Source organism: Lontra canadensis, unplaced genomic scaffold (genome assembly GCF_010015895.1).
Source record: "Lontra canadensis isolate GAN:19392208 unplaced genomic scaffold, GSC_riverotter_1.0 scaffold55, whole genome shotgun sequence".
Classification (NCBI taxonomy): Eukaryota; Metazoa; Chordata; class Mammalia; order Carnivora; family Mustelidae; genus Lontra; species Lontra canadensis.
Genome location: NW_022631049.1, coordinates 3,729,754 through 3,751,278, shown reverse-complemented (window position 1 = coordinate 3,751,278; position 21,525 = coordinate 3,729,754). Strand labels below are relative to the sequence as shown.

The 21,525-nt window shown below is 49.9% G+C and overlaps 1 protein-coding gene across 1 annotated transcript in view; it reads left to right on the top strand.

Annotated features, from left to right (window-relative positions):
* The first annotated feature begins 700 nt into the window (after positions 1-700).
* PLEKHG3 (pleckstrin homology and RhoGEF domain containing G3) overlaps positions 701-21,525 on the top strand; it is a 41,624-nt gene continuing 20,799 nt past the window's right edge. Inside the window, exon 1 of the mRNA XM_032875198.1 lies at positions 701-891. The gene's annotated coding sequence lies outside the window, so the exon portion shown is untranslated. The remainder of the gene's footprint in view (positions 892-21,525) is intronic.

Sequence of the window (21,525 nt, the reverse complement as noted above, 5' to 3'; positions counted from 1 at the left end):
GGCCATAGGATTACATACAGATGTAAAAACAAGAGACAGGTTCTCTATTACACAGGTTTCTGCATCTTGTTTTATCCACCTAGCAGCCTTTTAGTGGACTCCCGCCAGGTTACCCGTTTCTTCATCTCCTCAGCTTCCCCGAGGCCGGGATTTACATTTGGAATGGATCATAGGGACCGAGTTGCGGTGAGGAATTCGTGACCTGCCTTTCTGATTCAGAAAAGCCAAGGTGACCTGCTCCGGTAGGCTCGAGAACCCCCCCCCCCCCCCCCAAAGCCAATAGCAACTAATGTCTTCCTAAGCCCCCTCTCCTATCCGCACAACGGGGGCTGTTTGGCTGTGACACCTGCGTGACCCCCACCACGTGCGTCTTTGTATCTGCGAGCATCTAGGCGGCCCGGGAGCGGCTCGCACGGGGCGAGACGGTCACCGTCGGGGCTGCGCGCTCGCCCCACCTGCGGGCGTTAATCATTAGCGGCGCCCGTTCCCCTTCACCCCGGGCTCCCGCTCGCCGCATCGCGAAGGTTCTCCGGGTCCCCGCGGAGCCGCCAATTGCTGGATTCCAGCGGCCGGCTCGAGTCTCCACCCACTGGAAAAATTCCTGGCCCGCCCCTCCCTCCCGCCCTCCCCTCCCTCCGCAGCTCCGGCCCCGCTCGCCTGGCTCCGACTTCCTGCCGGGCTCTGGGAAGGCGCGCGCGGGCTGGGGTCCCGGGGGGCCGCGTCAGCAGCTGGCCGCAACCCCGACCGCGGAGGGGCCGGACCCTGGGCGGGAGCGGCCGGCAACCTCAGCCCCTGCGGAGAGCGACTTTCAAACTCGCGCCTGCGTCGCGGCCGCACCTGGGCAGCCTCGCGCGCCGAGCGTGCGGGACCCGGCGGGGCGGCGACCGCGCGGTGAGTGGCCCTCCCTTCTCCCCTCTCCCTCGGCCAGTGGCAGTGCCTAGAGCCCCTCCGAGGTCCCCCACCCTCCCGGTCCCTCGCCCCAGCCCCCCGCGGGGTGAGGACTCGGGACGGTTGAGGAGGGCCCGGGGCTGCGTTGGCGCCTTCCAGGGCGACCTCCCCCTCTCCCCCAACGCCAGCAGAGGACCGGAGCGCGGGAGGCTCGTACGCCGAGACCTTTTCTGTCCTGTAGTCCCCACCCCGGAACCAAAAGGAGCGAGCGCGCCAGGTGGCTCCGGGAAACTCCGTTTGAAAGCCGGGAAGCCCGCGAGGCTGCGCCCGCCGACTCCCCGTGCGCGTTCGGGCGCCTGAGGGCTGGCCCTTGCTTGGGACTGTGGGACTTGGGCCGGGTGGACCCTTCTGGGGAAGGACCTCAGCCTCTGGTCCTAGGAGCCCAACGGACGCCTGCAGCTTGTTCCGGGTTGGTACTCCATAGTGCTCGTTCTTGAGAATCTCAGCTCCTGTCCTGGAAGGGTTAGAGGGGGTGCCAGAAAGGGAATGTCGGGAGCCGAAGGCATAGAGGCCACTGCCTGCCACTGTCGGCCTCGACCTCGCCCACTCCTGAAATCTGTTTGGTTTTCTCCCCATTCTCAGCCCTTTGGTTTGGAAAGCTAGGAGGAGAAGTGCAAACTTGAAATTTCAAGATATTTTTAGGTAGCTCCTTTTACTCTTCGGAGCTGCTTTTGAAAACAAAGGGAAGAGTGGGAAATGTAATGGTAGGAGGCTGGGGAGGTGTGGCCTGGGGGGGGCGGGCGGCGCGTGTTTGTGGCCGCGGTAAGAGTTTTATCCTCTAGGCCACTTGATAAACTGTGGGCAGATGGAGGAGGCTGTCTTCCCCAGGGCCCCTGGGGAGGCAACTCAGACTGCATTATCCTACATGGAACCCTAGACTGGGTTCTTAGAGTCTCTCTAGCCCTGCCTCTCATGCAACCCAGTCACATGGACCTTACTTAAGAAATAATAAGTAGGGAGAGTAATGACATCGCCTGCTTCCTTTTAGGAGAGTGCTTTTCCAGCACCTCCCTTGATGGACTGGGAGTGGAATCCTCATTGACTTAAGCTGGGAATGACTTCATTCCAACCTCCCAGCAGAAAACCTAGATAGTAAGAACCAGAGGAAGGTGTACCCCTTTCTGCAATCCCGGGGTGCCTCATCTCTTTCTTCTAAGCCATGTTAGGTGCTCCTGCTGCTTTTGCTGAACCTGTTCCCTTCTCTGGGGGCTGGACGACCCCTTGGCTTCCTGGTATCTTGCTCAGGGGATAGAGCAGGAAGTCAACATGGGGTGAACCAAGTCCTAGAAGCAGAGGGAGTGGTTTAAGGGTTGTTTTATTAGATGTGGCCTATCAGGAAAGTGGAAAGAGCACTGGCCTGGGAGTCCAGCACAGGATTTTTCTTGAATTTTAATCCTGGCTCTACTGCATAGCATCAAAGATTGGTAGAGTGGCTACTGCTGGAAGGCGCCTCTCATTAGCCTATGCTACACATGAGGGAAGCAGAGACCAGAGATGTGAGGTGATTTGAGCCTGATCCCTGTTGGCCAAACAGGGACTAGAACTCAGATTTCATGCTCTGGCTAATCCCTGCTTTCTCCAACATGACCTGGGCAAATCACACATCTTTCAGACTCCGTTTCCACGTGAGTAAAGCAGGGTACTTGCATTCTCTTCCTTATAGAGGTTGTGGTAAGGATCAAATAAAGCAGACATGTAGAAAGTGCTCCATAAACTCTTATACAGAATAAAGAGCTCACTGTGGCTAGAGGGGCTCTTGAGAGCTTTAAAGTTTACCGGATATGTCCCCTGTGTGTCACAGGAGATGGTAAATACCAGGGTCCTATGGTGGAGGTTTACATCTGTGGCCTGCGATATCTCAGCTCCAGAGTAAACATTTGGCTTACCAAATCCACAGCTAACCCAGGGTCACTGTGTTTACACCGGAGGAGGCCAAAGGCTGTGGCCTGAGGGATGACCGGGGCTAGAGGGGAAAAGGGACTGTGTTCCAGACGCGTGGCTTGCCCCCACCTCCACCCCCTCTCAGAACCTTGTGAAGGAGGGCGCTGGACTGCTGACTTTGGAGGGTTAATTGTGGAGCTATCTAGTTATTCTCTGTTTTACTGGGGTTGAGGGGACTCTGGGCTTTGGAGGGGGTTGTTGCCTTTGCAGCTGCACTGAGGCTCTCTTCTACGACTCATTTGCCTCCCTCCCCCTTACCCCAGGCTGCCCCTCTTGCCCCGGCCTCTGCTCAGTGCTGGCTCTCTGGCCAGCTGCTTGTCCATAGGCCTTTGTTCCAGAGCTGCCTGCCCACCCTCCCCAGTAGAAGCCCTCAGGCTGGAGGCTTGGCAGCTGGAAGTCACTCCTGTGCAGGAAGGCTCTACTGGAATCCACAGGGGACCTGGCAGACCCTCATTGCTTCCTGTTGGGCTCCTCTTAGGGCTGCTAGCTTGCTCCTGGCCACACACTCACTTTCTTTTCTCATCTCTCCTTCTTTCCCTGAATGGTTGGATTTCCCTTCTTTTCTTCCTACAATTACGCTTCTTAGTTCTATTTTTAAGTATTTGTTCATTCAACATTTATTTGGCGCCTACTGTATATGAATATAGATGCAGTGAACAAAATATACAAATATTGACCGGGAACTGACTTGTAGTAGGGGAGGCTGACAGTGAGCAAGATAGAAAATGAAATAGAAAGCATGTCAGTAAAAAACAACAAAAAGAAAGAATGTCAGTGATAAGTAGAGACATGTGATAGGGAAGGAGGTGGATGTGCATTGCCATGGAGGGAGTAAGATGGCATTTTGGATGAAGTGTCCTGGGAAGCCGCCTGAGCAAGGGATATATTGGAGCTCATGCCTGAGGGAAGAATTTCCCTTCATGTCTTATCGCCTTTGCTTGACTCCCAGTTAGAGCAACCCACTGTGGGATTGAGGGGCAGGATTTGGAATTGGGTGCACCTGGGTTCGAATTCCAGCTTTGCAGCTTGCTAGCCCCTTGGTGCTGAACTCCTCTGAGCCTGTGTTTTTCTCGTGTAAAATGGAGTTAGTCATTATACCTACCATGTATGGTATTCTGTGAGAATGAACAATGAGAATGTGTGTTAAACACTCAGCAAAGCCTGCAGAGGTGTTCAGTAAATGATAGTCGTATTATTTCTCCAACCAAATTGTGCGGGGTTGGGGTAGCCCAAGATAGTTCACGCCATTGCTAAGGACTTAGGATGAAAGGATTTGCGTTTCAAGTGTTGGGCAGGGGTGAGGAATTGGAGGGAGCTAAAACAGAAATCCTGGTTAGTGCAGACTTTCCTGTTAGACTTTTCTACCGCATCCTAGATTTTCGATGGTTGGGCTGAGGATGCTGGGCTCCCAGGTGTGTGCTGCTTTCCCTGGGAATAGGCTGAACTGGGGGCAGCCCTGGCCTTCCCTTGCTCTGGAATTCGCCCAGCGTCTAACCAACCCTGATGAATCACAGCACGGTCCCTGGCCTCTCCAGGCAGCCTCACAGCTGGGAAGGCTATCTGCCCCTCTCCCAGCCTCCTGTAGATAAGTTATGTTCTGAGAAGGAGGGAAAAGGGTAGGGGAGATGACAGAGAGGGAGGGGAGGGCTCGAGAAATTGCATGGGGGGCAGGAGGATTCTGATGGAGCCTTATCTTGGGTTCTGCCCGGACTCTAACTGCTCAGCTCCCGCGGTGTCCACCCAGCCAGTCTGCGAAGTCTCTTCTCTCCTCGGCAACCACGGCCCTCAAAGGGAGGGGCCAGCTCTAAGACTGCTGTCAAAGCTGTGGTGAGCGGTTTCCTGGGGGCCCTGCCCTGGCTCAGGAAGCAGGGATGGGCTGGGGAGGGTGAGGCCTAGGGAAGTGGTCATCAGCCAGACCACACCCCCTGCAGGCCCCGTGGCACAGGCAGGACAGCCAGGCAGGCCCTGTGGTGAAGGAACTTTCTGGGCCTGCCAGCTGGTGCCTAGAGACTGCATAAAGCTAGTTATAATCTGGCCTCAGAGGAAGTTGCAAAGATAGATGGCCCTGAACAGCCCCAGGCATTTTTGTTTTTGGGTGACCGTAGTCAGAGGAGGAAGAAACCTGGGCAGGGTCCACTACCGCACGATCAGAAGGAGGTGCACCTGGAGATGCGTGGCAGCCCCCCTGGGAGTTAGCTGGCAGGAATGATGGCTGGTCCTGTTATCTGGGCCCCCGCTGTGTGCTCCTTATTTTGATTGGAAGCTGTCTGAGGGCAGGAACTGTGCTGGCTTCATCTTTGTTCTGTGGCAAGGAGAGCTGTATGAAGTGTCATCAACAAGGGTGTGAGCAGCTTGTGCTGAGGTCCCGGCCTGACAGTGATCTGGGCTCGGTGGTCTCCTTGGCTCCGGCTTTCGTTCTGTGGGAGCTGAGTTGGGGGGTAGCGGGGAGAAGGCAGTGGTGAGGGTTAGGCCCCTCCGGGTGGGCTGTGGCTATTTGGGAATGTAGGCAAGAGGAAAGCCAGGCTTTTTACAGTTCTCTTACAGGCCTTTGGGGAGGCTCTCTGGTTTAAGCTGAGGGAATGGATTTGTAAGGACCTTAAACTTCTTTCCTGCTGAGCAGATTGTGGGCCTGGACACAAGACCTGCACAAAGGCTCCGTCGGGCTCAGTGGTGGCTGTCCATGCAGCCTTTTGGAAAACCCAGTCTGAGAGTCCTTGAAGTTGCTGATTATTGCTGGGGTCTGCCTGAGAATGCAGGGAGAGGTGCGAGAGGAGTGAGGTCTAGTTCTTACTGTGGTAACAGGGTCTTAAGAGGAGAGATGGGTCCTACAAGTCCCAGAAGCTCTTCAAAACACATATCCTCTACTGTCCCGGCTGCAGGACTGTGCGTGTCTGTGTGTGTTTGTGTGTATACATTGGAGGTTCTGGAGCAATAGTTGGCAAGTGTTTGTTGGCAGGAAAAGGGAACCCGTATTCATGCAGCCTTTTTCTGTCCTGCACGATGCTACATCCCCAGTGCTTGCTGCATAGTAGGATTCCAGTAAATATTTTTTAAAAGATTTGTTTATTAGAGAACATGAGTGGGGGGGGGAGGGCAGAGGGAGAGGGAGAAGCAGGCTTCCCGCTGAGCAGGGAGCCCAACATGGAACTTGATCCCATGACCCCAAGATTATGACCTGAGCTGAAGGCAGATACTCAACTGACTGAGCCACCCAGGCGCCCCTACCAATAAATATTTTTTGTATAAGTGAAACCCTACTGTGTGGTAAAGCCTTAGGAATTCAAGAAATCGTCACAGTCTTCACAAATGTTCTATTCCTGTCTAAAGATGCCTAGGAGAGTTACGAAAGTTAACCCGTGGTGGGCTGCTATGGTAGAGGGGCAGGCAGCTCTGGATTTCTGCACCCTGGAGGAGGGCAAGGCTGCTGGGATCACTGGGTCCAGTCCTGCCAGGTGCGCTGTGGGCTCTGCCCCCCCTGCGGACAGGAGGGTGTACTTACACTCTTGAGTATAGTTCATCCCATACTAGGTCCCATATTATGCCATTGAAGGCAGTAGTGGGGGTCACCTCTACACTCTTTAGGACCTGTCCTCTCTGCAGCCTCGCTTACCTGCATCTAGCCAGTGAGCCTCAAAGCAGCCAGATTCCTACATTATTATTCAGCCCAGCTCCCTCAGACTCTTTAACTTTTATATGTATATTATGCCATCCTCTTTCCGAGCCAGCAGCTGAAAGGAAGCAGCAAAGGAAAGAGAGTAAAGAGGTGAGCACAGAGAGGAAAAATGACCCCAGAGTTGTGGAAAGTCGGCAGTGAGAGTGGACAGAGGTCAGAGGAGCAGGAAGGGCCAGTGCTGGCGGAAGCCAGGGTCTCTCATTTAGGAGGAATGGCCTGGCACACCTGGGCCCTGGGCCCTGGGGGGGAGGGGGGTCATCATTTTCATAATTGATGCTTTGCTGTAATTGGGACCTTGAGTCATCCAGAAAAGGTTAAATTATGCTCCCTTGACTGTTGAGGAAGGCATGCAAGGAAGCCCTTACTGTGTTTTTTAAAAGATTCCCAACCAGATTGATGAAAAGTTTCAAAAATGCTGATACTCCGATACTAGTATCACTGTTCCTCTCAACAAGGCAAAATAAGTGGTGTCACCCCCAACCACAGATATGGAAGCGTAGTCCACCCGAGGTTGGAAATTGGTCCAGGATCCCTCGCCAAGACTTGGCAGGAATGAGATTTGAACTTTTGAATGACCCCCGGGCACAGGCACTCAGCTTTACTGAAGACTGGTTCAAAACTCTCTTAAAAATGTTGCTTTTTGGACAGCAGTCTCCACGGGCATCCAGCCAGGGCGGTTTACTGTGTTATGGCCCCACCCAGGTAGATTGCCAGCTGCCCCACAGGGCACTTGCCTTAGGAGAAACAGGAATGCTTTCAGTCCATTTGCATTTTAAGCATTTCCCTGGGTGCTGCGAAGCACTTTCGGAGGCCAGAAAATAACAGGGAGGAACTGTAGTTTCAGACATCACAGGCCTCTTTCCATCAGGAGCTTTGTTCCTTTATTCTGGTCCGGGATGCTGCCGTAGAGTGCTTTGGTGTGCAGTCCTGGTGCTGGTTGTTGGGTCAGTCTCCGGGAGCCTGGAACCCGCCCCTGCCTAGGAACCCTGACCTGACTCCCTGTTCCCACTATCCAGTCCTGGCAAATGGTCATGGTATCATATTTGCCTCTCTCATTTATCATCGAGATAGAATGTTATGCATGCAGTGGAAGCTTCCTTTTTCTTGGGGAAACCTTTCTCTGGCCTCCCTCTCCAGAGGAGATATTCTCCTAAATATATTGTTTATTATACCTTTGCATGTTTTTATACTTTTTACTGTTGTCTGTAAGTCATGTATGTTATTGGGTTGTTTTTATTTTGACTATAAATAGCATCACGTTCAGTGTGGTTTTCTTGAACTTGGATTTTTTACCCAATATTGTTATCTAGATTTATCCATATTGATGTGTTTAAATCTCATTTATTCATTTAACTGTCGTGTGGCACATATTTTATAATTTTATCACCGTTCCCTTACTGATGGACATCCTTTTTTGCACCACTGTAAATAATACCACGTTGAACATCTGGGCACCAGTCTTCTCTGCCCTGTGTGTTGGCAATAAGTTGTGCTTTTTAAGACGCTGTGAAACAGTGTCCCAGAATGGTTTGGAACTAAGTTACGTTCTTACCAGAAATATGAGAACTGCTGTTTCACTAACTTTTGGACTATGAAATGGTATTTAAAAATTATTTAAAGCAAGGGTTTTTAAAATTAACACTTTGATTACAGATAGGGATGAGCACTTATCTTGTTTTTTGGCCAGTCATGTTATTCTGTCTTTGCCCTTTACATTAAAATTTTTTTTTTGTTTTTAAGTGAGTAGAACATGTGTGCTCTGCAGTCCCCCAGCTCCCCTGCCCCCACTTGCTATAGATACACTTTACCCAGAGTTTCAGTTGCCATTGCCTTGGGGTGCCTGGGCGGCTCAGTCTGTTAAATGTCTGACTTGGTTTTGGCTCCCGTCATGATCTCAGCGTTTGTGAGATTGGCCCACATCTGGCACATGGTCACCAAGGACTCTGGTTGAGAATCTCTCCCTCTCCCCCTCCCTGCTTTGCGCTCTTTTGTCTGTGAGTGCTCCTTCTGGCGTGCGCTCTTTCTCTCTCAAATTTAAAAAAAAACAAACCGTAATTGCTATTGCCTTTTTCTTTTTGATTTATAGGAATTATATATGTTGAGTAACTGCTCTTTGGTAGGTTATATTCATTATAGCACTGTAGGTTATCGTAACTATTAATAAATATAATTTTTTTTTATAAGGAAGTTTAATTTTAATGTTGGATTTACCGATCTTTTCTTTGTACTTTCTGTCTCTTGTTCAAGGAATCTTTTCCTATTCTGATTTTATAAATATAGTAAAATATTTTCTTTTAAAATTTAAGTTTTGCTTCTCATGGTTACGTTTTAAATTCACCTGCAGTGTATTTTCTTTATATGAAACTGGATCTCAACTCTGGCTCCACACTAAAGCCTTACAAAGAGCTGTAAGAAAGAAAGGACTGATGTCTGAGTCTCACCTCCGATCAGACCAGTAAAATAAAAATTATCTTGGGGTGGGGCCCAGGCTAGGTTATGAAATGCTCCAGGTGACTTTTATGTCTAGCCAAAGTGGAGAACCCCCACCTTTGTAAGTTTTTTCCCAGAGGAATAGCCAGATTTTCTAGGATCAGTTATTGAATAGTCTATACTTTTCCCACTGACTACTTTTCAGATTTGATTGATTTATCTTTGAGATATATTTCATATATCTTAAAATTCATCCATGTAAAGTGTTTAGTGGTTTTTAGTATATTCACAGAGTCCTGCAGCCATTACCACTAACTGATCCTAAAACATTTTTATCCTCCCCAAAAGAAACCCAGTGCCCCTTATCAGTCATTTCCTGTTCTTCCCATCCCCCATCCCCATGCAACCACACATCTACTTTCTCTCTCTGTGCATTTGCCTCTTCTGGATATTTCACATAAATGAGTTCATAAATACGTAGTTTATTATGACTTCTTTCCCTTATCATGGTGTTTTCGAGTCCTGCATGTTGTGGAATGTAATCAGACCCTCCTTTTTCTTTTTATTGCCCAATAATCCATCATATGGATAAACTGCATTTTGTTTATCATTTTTTTTTAAAGGTTTTTTATTCATTTATTTGACAGAGATCACATGTAGGCAGAGAGAGAGGAGGAAGCAGTCTCCCTGCTGAGCAGAGAGCCCGATGCGGGGCTCCATCCCAGGACCCCCGGGATCATGACCCAAGCCGAAGGCAGAGGCTTTAACCCACTGAGCCACCCAGGCGCCCCTTGTTTATCTTTCATCAGTTGATGGGCATTTGAGCTGTTTCCACATTTTGGCTATTACGAATAATGCTTCTGTGAATGGTTATGTACAGCTTCTTGTATGGACTATTTTTTTTTTTTTTTTTTTACAGATTTTATTTGTTTATTTGAGAGACTAAGCACAGCAGAGGGAGCAGCAGAGGGAGAGGGAGAAGCTGACTCCCTGCCTAGCAAAGAGCCTGATGTGGGGCTCAATCCCAGATCCCTGGGATCATGAGCTGAGCCGAAGTCAGAGGTTTAACCCACTGAGCCACCCAGGTGCCCCTATTCAAATCTTTGCCCATTTTTAAATTGAGTTTTATTATTGTTGTTGTTGTAAAGGTTTCTCAGATATTCTGGTTATAAGTGTGTTGTCGGATATATGATTTATAGCTACTTTCTCCCATTTTTGATTTGTCTTTTCACTTTTTTACTTTCTTGATAGTGCCCTTTGTAACACTGGTTTTTAATTTTGATATAGTCTTATTTATCTACTTGTTTTGGTTTGTGTGATTTTAATATTTAAGAAGCTATTGCTCACTCAGATTCACCAAAATTTACACCTAGGTTTTCTTGGAAGAGTTTTATAGTTTTAGATCTCACCTTTAGGTCCATGATACATTTTGCCTTGATTTTTGCATATGGTGTGAGCTAGACGTCCACATTCATTCTTTTGCATGTGAATATCCAGTTGTCCTAGTACCATTTCTTGAAAGTCTGTTCTTTCCCTGTTGAATCATCTTGGTACCCTTGATGAAAATCAGTTGGCTGTAAATGGGAGGTTTTATTTCTGTACTCTCAATTCTGTTCTGTTAATCTAGATGTCTGCCTTTATGCCAGCACAACACGGTCTTATGAAGTACAGCTTCCTAGTTAGTTTTGAAATCAGGATCTGTGAGTTTTCCAACTTTGGTCTTCTACAAGATTGTTTTGTTTATTCTGGGTCTCTTGCTTTTCCACAGAAATTTTAGGATCAGCTTGTCAGTTTCTGTAAACAAAAAAACCAGCTGAGATTTTCAGAGATGGTGTTAAGCTGGTAGATTGATTTGGTGAATACTGCTAGTTTAACAATGTTAAGTGTTCTGATGGATGAAAACATGAAATTTTGTTCCATTGATTAAAATATTTAATTCTTTCAACAGTGTTTTGTGGTTTCCAGTATAGAAGTCTTACACTGCTCTTGTTAAATGTATTCCAAAGTATTTTATGCTTTTTGCTGCTCTTACAAATGGTGTTGTTTTCTTTGTTAATTTCATTTTTGGATTGTTCACTGCCAGTGTGTAGGAATAAAACTGATTTTTGTGTGTTGATCTTGTATCCTGCCATGTTGCTGAACTTTTTCATTAGGACGAGTGGTTTTATAGTGGATTCCTAGGGTTTTCTATATATAAGATTGTGTCATCTGTGAATAGAGATAGTTTTACTTCTTCCTTTTCAATCTGAATGTCTTTTATGTTTTTTTCTTGCTTAATTGCCCTGGCTAGAACTGTAGTACAGTGTTGAATAGAAATGGCATGAGGGGACATCCTTGTTTTGCTCCTGATCTTAGGGGAAAGGCATTCAGTCTTTCTCCATTAAGTATGAAGTACCAAAAAAAAAAAAAAGTATGAAATACTTAGGGTTTGTTTTTTTTTTTTTTTTTAAAGATTTTATTTATTTGACAGAGAGGGAGAAAGAAAGGGAATACAAGCGGGGCTAGTGGGAGAGGGAGAAGCAGGCTTCCTGCTGAGCAGGGAGCAGGGTGCCGGATGCTGGGCTACGTCCCAGGACACCGGGATCATGACCTTAGCGCAAGGCAGATGCTTAACGACTGAGCCACTGAGGCACCTCCTGCAGGTTTTTTGTAGATCCTCTTTATAAGGATTGGAATGTTCCCTTCTCTTCCTAGTTTGTCAAAGTGTTTTTATTGTGGAAAGGTATCAGATTTTGTCAAATGTTTCTTCTGGGTCTACTGAGATTATCAGGTGGTTTTGTACTTTATTGTCTTGAATTCTGTTAATGTTTCGATGTTAATCCAATCTTGTTTTTCTGGGATAAATCGATAAGGTCATAGTGTATACTCCTTTTTATGTATTACTGGTTTCTATTTGTTAGTATTTTGCTGGGGATTCTTTACATCTTTTTTTTTTTTTTAAAGATTTTATTTATTGATTTGACAGAGAGAGATCACAAGTAGACAGAGAGGCAGGCAGAGAGAGAGAGAGAGGGAAGCAGGCTCCCTGCTGAGCAGAGAGCCCGATGCGGGACTCGATCCCAGGACCCTGAGATCATGACCTGAGCCGAAGGCAGCGGCTTAACCCACTGAGCCACCCAGGCGCCCTCTTTACATCTTTATTAGGGATTTTAGACTGTAGCTTTTTTCTTGTGATATCTTGTCTGGTCTTGATCTCAGGGTAATACGGCCTCATAGAATAAGTTGGGAAGTGTTCCTTCCTCTTCTATTTTTAGAAGAGTTTGTAAAGGATTAGTATTAATTCCTTTAAGTATTTGGTAGAATTCACCAGTGGGGCCATCTAGTCCTGGACTTTTCTCTATTGGGAAATTTATTTATTTCTTTATTTTAAGATTTATTTATTTGAGAGAGACAGGAGGGGCAGAGGGAGAGGATCTTCAAGCAGACTCCCTATGACCATGGAGCTCTACAGAGGCTTGATCCCACAACCCATGAGGACATGACCTGAGCTGAAACCAAGTCATGTGCTCCACTGTCTCAGCCACCTGGGTGCCCAGATTTTTATTTTAGCTCTTGGAGTAACAGTTTGTTCCATCTTTTTACTCCCTTGTGATGGCTTATTTTGTTGTATGGTTATTAATGTTTATACTCCGCTCCTCTTCAGTGGTTGCAAAGAGTGGGATGCTTAAAAGTAAGGTGTTTTGGAAGTCTGCACTTACTGGTGATCATGAGATCTAGGGCATAAAAGGGGTGGGTGGGTGGCTGAGGCGGAGTAGAGGAAAGGATTGTTGGAAGGCTCTTCCAAAACTTTGCATGTCTGCCTGCTTCTTAAACAGGACTCTGCTCAAGAGTTACTTCCTCAAAGTTGAGAGGCAGTGTGGGGGGGTTTGGGGGGTAGGAAAAGAATAAATGAAACAAGATGGGATCGGGAGGGAGACAAACCATAAGAGACTCTAAATCTCACAAAACAAACTGAGGGTTGCTGGGGGGAGGGGGTCAGGAGAGGGTGGTGGGGTTATGGACATTGGGGAGGGTATGTGCTATGGTGAGTGCTGTGAAAGGTGTAAACCTGGTGATTCACAGACCTGTACCCCTGGGGCTAATAATACATTATATGTTAATAAAAAATTTTTAAAAAAGAGTTACTTCCTCAGAGTCTTCCTGGACCTCTTGGCCAAATAACACCCCATCCCCCCACTTACTCTTTTTTTTTTTTTTTTTAACATTTATTTTTATATTTTAGAGAGAGAGCTGGGGAGTGCATCCGAGCAAGGGGAGAGTCAGAGGGAGAGGGATAAGCAGTCTCGCTGAGCAGGGAGCAGGACTCCACCCAGGACCCTGAGATCATGACCTGAGCTGAAGGCAGAGGCTTAACCCACTGAGCCACCAGGCGCCCCTCCATCATTTTTTTAAAAAGATTTTATCTTTATTTATTAGAGAGAAAGCCCTACTCTTTTCTCTGCTTTATCTTCTTTACGACACTTATCGCTATCCAGAAATATCTTAGTCATTTGTCTACCTTTTATGTCCTTCCCCACTGGAAGGTAAGCTCCTGATAGCAAGGGTTTGTCTTACGTATTGCTGTGTTCCTACGACTGGGCACGTGGCTTGTACTGCCAATAAATGTTAGGGGTTTGAGTAATCCTGCTTGCAGATGGAAGTCATCTCAGCCTCTATTCTACAGCCCTCAGCTGGGCTGGGTCTGTCCAGGCAGTCAAGAAGAGGTGAACAGCTTGGCCCTCTGTTCCCAAACCTTTTTCTGGGGCTCCACTGGGGTTGTCTTTTTGTCCCATAAAAGCTCAGAAAATACCATCCACCCCGTGTGCTTTATTTCGGGCTTTTTCTGTGTTTGCACAGCTCCCCAAGTCAGCAATAGGCATTTGAGTGTCAGAAGACATGGAGGCAAAAAGGTACAAGATCTGGTTCTTAGCTGTAGGAGGCTGTAACTGAGTTAAGAGAGCGCATTCACAGAAGACTCTTCAGGGACTTGCTCGTCATGGAGCTGCTGTGAGGATGAGTATCCCTCGAAGTGACAGGGTGGAGAAAGGCAGCCTGTGCACCGGTTGTTGGGCCACCCTCAATGGGCACATAAGCCATTCCTTCTAGAAACTTCTGAAAGGGAGTTACAAATTCCCAGGTCTCCATTTTGCCCCCTTAGATTGCCCTGCAGTGGGAGAACTTGTTCTGAGCAAAGTGTTATTTGTAAAACTTAAAGTGCCCGAGGGCGGGGCACCTGGGTGGCTCAGTGGGTTAAAGCCTCTGCCTTCGGCTCAGGTCAAGATCCCAGGGTCCTGGGATTGAGCCCCGCATCTGGCTCTCTGCTCAGCGGGGAGCCTGCTTCCCCCTGCCTCTCTGCCTACTTGTGATTTCTGTCTGTCAAATAAATAAATAAAATCTTAAAAAAAAAAAAAAAGTGCCCGAGGGCATTGGTACAAAGTGGGCTGAGGGAGTGCCATCTTTTAAGGCCCCGGAATTCCAGGAAACCCTGGCTGTCCCTCCTACGTCCCTGTTGGCCCTTGGGTAAGTGAGCACATAGCACTGGACCTTGGGGATGTTGGGAGGAAATTCTGTAGGGACTGTGTTGAGCACAGGGCCTGGTGCAGCCTGATGACATGCTAGTTGGGATTCCAGGCTGGCATATTGGGAGCCACTGGTACCTCTGTTTCCTGATCTGTGGACCGCCCGCTGCTGCCCACCTGCCCCTGCCCCTGGCTCCTCCCTCTTGTAAGGACAAGGGTTAATATCCTTCAGCTTTGAGGACCTGGGGTGGGGGAGGAGCCGCATAAATGGAGTATTGTTGTGCTGGTGAATGATCTGGCTTTGTTCAAGTGTCTTCGGGGTTTGACTTCCTGCAGTCAGTGTCCCCTTGTGTTTAATGGCTCAGAGATTTGCATGTCCTCATTGGGGCAGTGCTTACCTGCCAGATGTGATGGGGGTCCTCACTCAGGGAGACCTGCTGAATGAGGGAGAGAAGCCTCATTTCCTCCATCAGAGTCCTCCCAGGAATCAGGAATGAAAGAAATGCAGCAAGTAGGACCCACACGCGGAAGTGGTTCTGAATAGGACATTTATTGAAGAGGTTTTGCAGGAGGCGGCGGGCACTTTAATTCCCGAGGCTGTTGGTGGCAGCTCTATGCTTGCCTCAAGCCTGTTAACTGCTCTGCTGCCAGGCCCCAGGCGGCCCTCCCGGTGCTCTGTGCTCCGATGGGAGCCCTTTTGAGGAAAGCGGTAGGTACCCTGTCTAGGCCAGGCTGGGGAGTACAAGGGGGCCTGATGAGAACTCTGAGCTCTGGGCCTTCAGGCCTTTATAAACTCCCCCGTGAAACCTGGCCAGCCACAGGTTTGGGGGCAAAAGGTAGGTTTCTCCCTTGGGGGTTCAGAAACTGAGGAACCCCATGGATGCAGGTATAGGAGACCTGTTGTTATTCTTCCTCCTCTCCTGCCCTGGTTTCTTCTAGTGGATTGGTCAGTTGTGGCTGGGTGAGAGTGAGACAATCCTGTGTTCCTTTTTAGAGGAGACTGCAGGCAAATCTTCTGGGGTTTCGGAGGCCCTTCTGATTTCTGAACATGCAGTGTTGGGTGGTTTAGAGAAGAGGCCGCTGTTGGAGGGACCCAGCACCAAAGCGCACACACGCTGGGAAAAGCAGAGTTAATCTCTAACTTTCTTCCTGAAGTTTCTTTTTCCCAGAATCCACAGGGGGTGGTTAGTTTGGATAAAATTAAATGGTGGCAGGACAGCAAGTGAAAGGAAGTTCTCCTGACCCTGTTTCATCCCAGATGGACACTGCTGGGCAGGGGCTGTGCCCATTACCACCACTTCCAGAGCTCTGGGCCACAGGAGTGGGGAGAGCGGGGGCCAGGCTGCTGCCCTGTCTTGGCTGGATTTTTTTACCTTGAAGCAAGGCCTTGCTTTTCCAGGATCGGGAGCGGGCTGCCTGGGCTGTGCTGCTCCACACCACATGCATCCCCTCACCCGAGAACCTGGGGTTTGGTGACAGCCACCCCTCTGGACTGTGTTCTGGTCTCCTAACTTCTCAGCTGAGGGACAAATCTCCCTTCCTCCCACCTGGGAACTGGTTGGATGAGTTTCTTGGGCCTCCCTGGTTGAGGCCCCTTAGAGAGGAAGGTGAGGGCCCTGGGGGGTGGAGGCAGGTGCTGTGGGGCGGAGAGTGGAGAAGGGCTCTGGGAGAGGGTTCTGTGAGGGGAGGTATATGAGGCCTTGCCATGTGAAGGGCTGGTGCCTTTGAGAGTCGACACTTGCGGAGTCTATGGAGTCTGTCTGACCTCTCTGGGTCAGGCACCACGCCCGAGATCAGCATCTGGGGAAAATATTGGGGTGGGGGTTCATCAGTGCACTTTTGCTGTAGTGCCCAAGAAGTGGGGCAAGCCAGGGTGGTTTGATGGATGGCAGCAGTTCACAAAAGGGGGTTGCTCACGTGAATGAACGCACTTTTCTGGGTCTGGATGGTCATGCTTAGAATTAGAGAGGAAATTGTGTTTGGGGGAGCTGCCTCGTCCCCTAATTCTGATTTGCTTGGGGAGGGAAAGTGAGAATTTGGGGGAGGGGAGGAAACCCCCAGGTGGTGAGATGTATTCTGACCAACCCCTAGCCTTTGGCCTGTAATCCTAGTGGGACATTTTCTTTCAGCGAAGCCCCCAGATCTCAGTTTTCTACAGTCGGTGTTCTCTTCCTGCTTTCAGAAGCATGTGATTTACACGGAGCTTTGTTTCTTCACCTTTTCTTGGATCCTCGTTGCTCCCCCCGCCGCTGCACAAGGGTTGGAATAGGTCTTGTTCTTTCTAGCAGATGCTTCCTTGGGTCATTCTCTCTTTCTCCTCCCTGATGCTCTCTCTGAACAGTCAGCACCTTCTTGGCCCTCTGGATTCTTCTGAACACTTTGGCTCTACAGACACCTGGTGCCAAAGCCATGTGTGGTTTGTGCTTTCCTGGAGTCCACATTCTCACACCTCAGCTCTCAGTCCGAGAGTCTCCGTGGTTGGTAGTTGTTCTTCAGGTGTGGCTCTGGTGTGTCCTTCCCACAGAACTACCGCCCGTGCGTTCTCTAGTCTGTCCGATGCCTTCCAGCCTGGCCTCTTGCTGCCAGCTACCCCGGGTCCTTGGGAGGTCCTGGGCCTTTTAGGACTGAACTCTCCCATGCTGCTGCTGCCTTTGCCCCTGGGACCCTCCCATTTCCTCATCACTTGGCGAGTACAAGCCTATTCATCATTCAAGGCTCAGCTGAAGCCTCACCTCCTTTAAAGCTGCCCAGATGGCCCCAGGTAGCACCAGCTACTCCCTCTTCTGCCAGCACAGTTTCTGTATTTTTACCTCTGAATAGCACTGAAGGCGTTGCCTGGCGGAGAATTCGTTTATAGGGCTCTTCTTCCTTCTAGAATTCGGTTCCTCAAAGACAGGGACAGTGTCTTACTCATTTCATTATCCCCAGGGCCTAGCATCAGGCTCAGAAGCGTGGAACGAATTGCCAAACTGGAGGCAGCCTTGAACCCCCAGACTGCCCACGACCCCACTCTCCACTCCTTTTGTTATTGGGGCACTTGTCTTGCTTCTCCAGAGACAGGATCAACCCTCAAGAGTGCGAGCTCTGTGTGTGATTCATCTCTGTCTCCCACAAAGCTGCCATAGTGTCTTTGTGCAAAGTGAGTGCTTGAAAATACTTGTCCAGTGAATTCTGCAGCTCACGGCCTGGGCAGGGCAGGGACTGTTCTCCCTACACGAGAGGGTGGGCGCGCTCGGCTGCTGTGGCGCAGACGGCTGTCTGCTTCGCTCCTTCATCCCCCGCGGCTGAACAGCAGAGCCGGGGCGGGGTTGGGGCAGCGCTGCCCAGGGTCCCGGGCCTCACCCATGCTCACTCTGTCATTTGCGCTGCTCCCCGCCTTCTTTGATATTCCTGTGATTTAGGAAATGGGTGAGCAGCAAGGCTTTTCCCAGTACCTTGAGTTTTTGTCTTCTATCCTAGTTCTTCACATGTCCACCTTGCAGCTGGATTTTGTTTTTTCTTTAAAACACCAGGGCTAGTGTCGAGGATGATTGTGACTGGTCACTTATTTGTGCCTTTGCCACCTTCCCTTTCCTGTAGTTCTGTTCCTGCTTGTCCCTGTTGTCCTCTGTCTTTCTGTTCCTCTTCAGCTCCTAGCAGGACACGTTGTCTTTCCCTGTGGAGCCCTGAGGAATGTGGCCTGCCTGCTGCAACAAAGGGCTCTGACTCACTTAGACTTCATCTTCTGCTTTGCCCTTCTGTTGGCCGTGGATACCAGACTCTGCCTTTCCAGCCGAATTGCTTATATTTTCCAGTGTCAGATCATGGTCCGAGTCAGCGTTGGGACTGTATATGTTGGATGGCTGGTGGGGGAGGATTAGGTCATGCTAGTTCACCAAGCTGAACTTCTATCTTTATTCTTCATGTGCGATGTGGGTAAAAGTTATAGGCACCAATCAGGAAAAAAAAAAAAAACACTTGTCCCAGTGCTTGTGGAACAAATAGTAACTTCTCCGTCCTTGTCGTCCTGCCGCTTAGGGTGGCTTTACTGTGTGGCAGATCGTGACTTGCATCCTCTCCATGTTGGGGACCAGTCAGGTGGGTGCTTTTGTTCTCATTTTGCAGATGAGGAACTTGAAGCTCCGGAAGGTGAGGTGGCTTGCCCAAGGCCACACAGGGCCAGCCAGGTGGAGTCAGTTGGGTTTTAGACCAGATCTGCCTGGCTGCGGAGCCTGTGGAACGGTTTAGTGCACGTAACCTCTGCTTTGCAGGCTCCTGGGCACATGTGTGCGCACTTCTCTCTCCTCCTCTGCCTAGGGACTTAGAAGGTCCTGGTGGGACTCCTCTGTTCCCACTTGCTTCCTGCCGAGATTCTCCAGGGCCTTTGAACGGGATGGAACAGTAAATGCTGCAGCTGTTGAAGGTGTTTGCTCAAGTTTCCTCCCCACCCCCACTCCAGCTGAGAGGCCCCAAAACTAGCAGCTCCTGCCTTGGCCCTGCCATGGGGGCAAGATGGCTGACTTGCAGGGAGAGGTTCCTGAAGTTTGCTGGTAAGGAGTGGAGGTCCCAGGGCCTTTGTGTCTAATGATGAGAGAGGTGGGGCCTCTAGGACACCGAACTTGTCTGATTTCTAGCCCCGGCTTTAGCTGCTCCATCTTCTGGGGACATTGTGTTATTTCTGTTGACTTACCCTGGCTGTGAGTGGTAGTAATTGCTCTCATTGGCCTTTAGTATGTATGCATATGAAATATCCTGGTAGACAGCTTTTCTTGGACTATTTGTAGGGGGCCCTTATTATAGTCTTTTCTACAAATTCCAAAGTGGCTCCTTGGCCGCTTTTCCCTTCCTCTCAGTTTTTTGTGGCTGGTCACTTGGTATGTGGCATGACAGCAAGGCAGCTATGCCTCTGCTCTAGTCCCTTGTCTGGGGCCAAGTAGGACAGGATTGCTAGGTTCAGTGAGCAGTCCCTGTTCCTGGGTACCTCTTGGCAGACTGGAAACCTCCTGGTAGTGACTAATGTGGAAACGTGTTAGTCTGGGAGGATCTGGCCCAGCCCTTGGTTTTGACCACTGTTTCTCTTTTACCAGACCATGGGACCGGTGAAAGGTGCTGCTGCACAGTCCTGCAGACCTTCCACGGGTGTTTTTTGAGCACCTCCATGTACGTTGCTCTCAGGGGCGGGGGTGAAGGAAGGGCACAGGAACGCAGGCCCGGCCCCACTGACTTGCACTGTCTAGTCCAGAAGAAAAGCACGCACATACGAAACCCCAAGGACCAGCACTTGAAGTGGTACTCAGGATCACTAGAGTTAAGAGAAGTGTGTATTAGTGTCCTCTGGCTGCTGTAACAAACCCCACAAGCTTCGTGGCTTGAAACAACATGTATTTGCTGTCTTATAGTTCTGGAGGTCAGAACTGAATCTGGATCCACATGGCTCTGTTACTTTTGGAGGCTCCAGGATTTGTTTGCTCTCCCTTCCCAGCCTTCAGAAGCCATCCAGATCCTTTGCTGGTGGTCCCTTTCCTCTATCTGCAAAGCTGCAGCCTCTTTCTATCTGTCCCTCTGCTTTTGTTGTCACATAACTTCTGACTCCTGTATCCCTCTTGTAAGGACCCTTGGGATTGCATCAGGCTCACCCAGGGAACCTAGCGATAGTCTCCCCATCCCAAGATCCTTGACTTGATCACATCTGCACAGTCTCTTTTGTCATATAAAACAGCCATAGGATCTTTATATCCAGGGACGATTAGGGTGTGCTTATTCTTTGGGGGGGGGGTATGGGGGGGTGAAGTCTACAGTAGTATGTGTGTTGGATGCTCCGGAAGTGGTTGAGGAGGCTTTCTGAAGGAGGTTATCTGACCGAATTTGTGTAGGGAGAGATGATCTGGGACACATCCCAGCTCTGAGAAACCACATGAGAAAATGTCGGGGCTAGGAGGTGGTGGGGTTAGTGAGGCGTGGGTGGGTGGTCCTCCCACTGAGATGAGATGCCAGGGCCTTTGCTTCCCTTCCAAGGCCAGCCTGAGGAAGTTTTCTGGACTTTAGTCTGTAGGCCCAGAGTTCCTCCCAGAATTCAGGTGGGAAGGCTCCATTGGCAGCCATGATCCCCTTTCCTTCCCAGCAGCTGAAGTCCTGCTTCAAAGACCCAGCCACACTTGGTGGCCCCTGCTGTTCTGGGGTGGTGGGAAAAGGAATTCACGAGGGAATATAAATTCGTGAGGGGAAATGAATTTGAGCCAGCTGGCCTGGGTTTGTGGCCCAGAAACCCCGATGACACTGTTTGCACAGCTTCTGTGATAGTCACGTTGCTCACATGGAACATATCGAACACAGTCACTCCCCAGGGAGCCTTCCCTTGTCGTGCCTTAGGGTGCTTAGAGCCCCTGAGTCTCCAGGGAGGGGTGGGAGGGGCCTGAGTGAGGAAGCTGCTCCGGCAAGGGACAATGAGCCAGACCCTCTCAGGGATCCTCCTGTCCCACGGAAAGCCCCTGTGGCTGTGGTGAAAGGTGGTCCCCCCACACCTCTGGTGGAGGGGGAGCCGCAGGAAGAGACAGGCAAGAGCCAGGCATGGGGCGGTGCTGGGCTGTGGGTGACAGCACAGCCGAGTATGTTCTGCGCCCCGGTGTGAGATCTCTGTGGCCATTCCCCTTGCTCCTGCTGTGCTTGTCTGGAGAGGCTGTAGCTCTCCTCTGTTGCTTCCTTCTGGTACCCTCTCTGTGGACGTCCTAACATGGAACTCGGGGGCCATCCTTCTGGGGCAGGTCCAAGGCGGCTGGCTGGCCAGGTTTGGAGAGCCTTTGGACCGGGTAGGCGGTGCAGTTGAGAGATGAAAGGAGCCCCTGGGGAGGTGTGCAGGGCTGGTGGGTATTGGAGCAGTTGCCTCTGGGAGAGCCCCCTGCTCTTTCCCTGCCTGCCTCTAGGACAGGTGTGTCAGGCTTCCGCTGCTTGGTGGGGGTGAGGGGCGGAAGGTGAAAGGATGACATCAGCCTCCTCCGCACCTGGAGCCAGCCTCTCTGAAGCAACCTGTTTTCTGGGGCGTCTCCAGAGTTGGCCCAC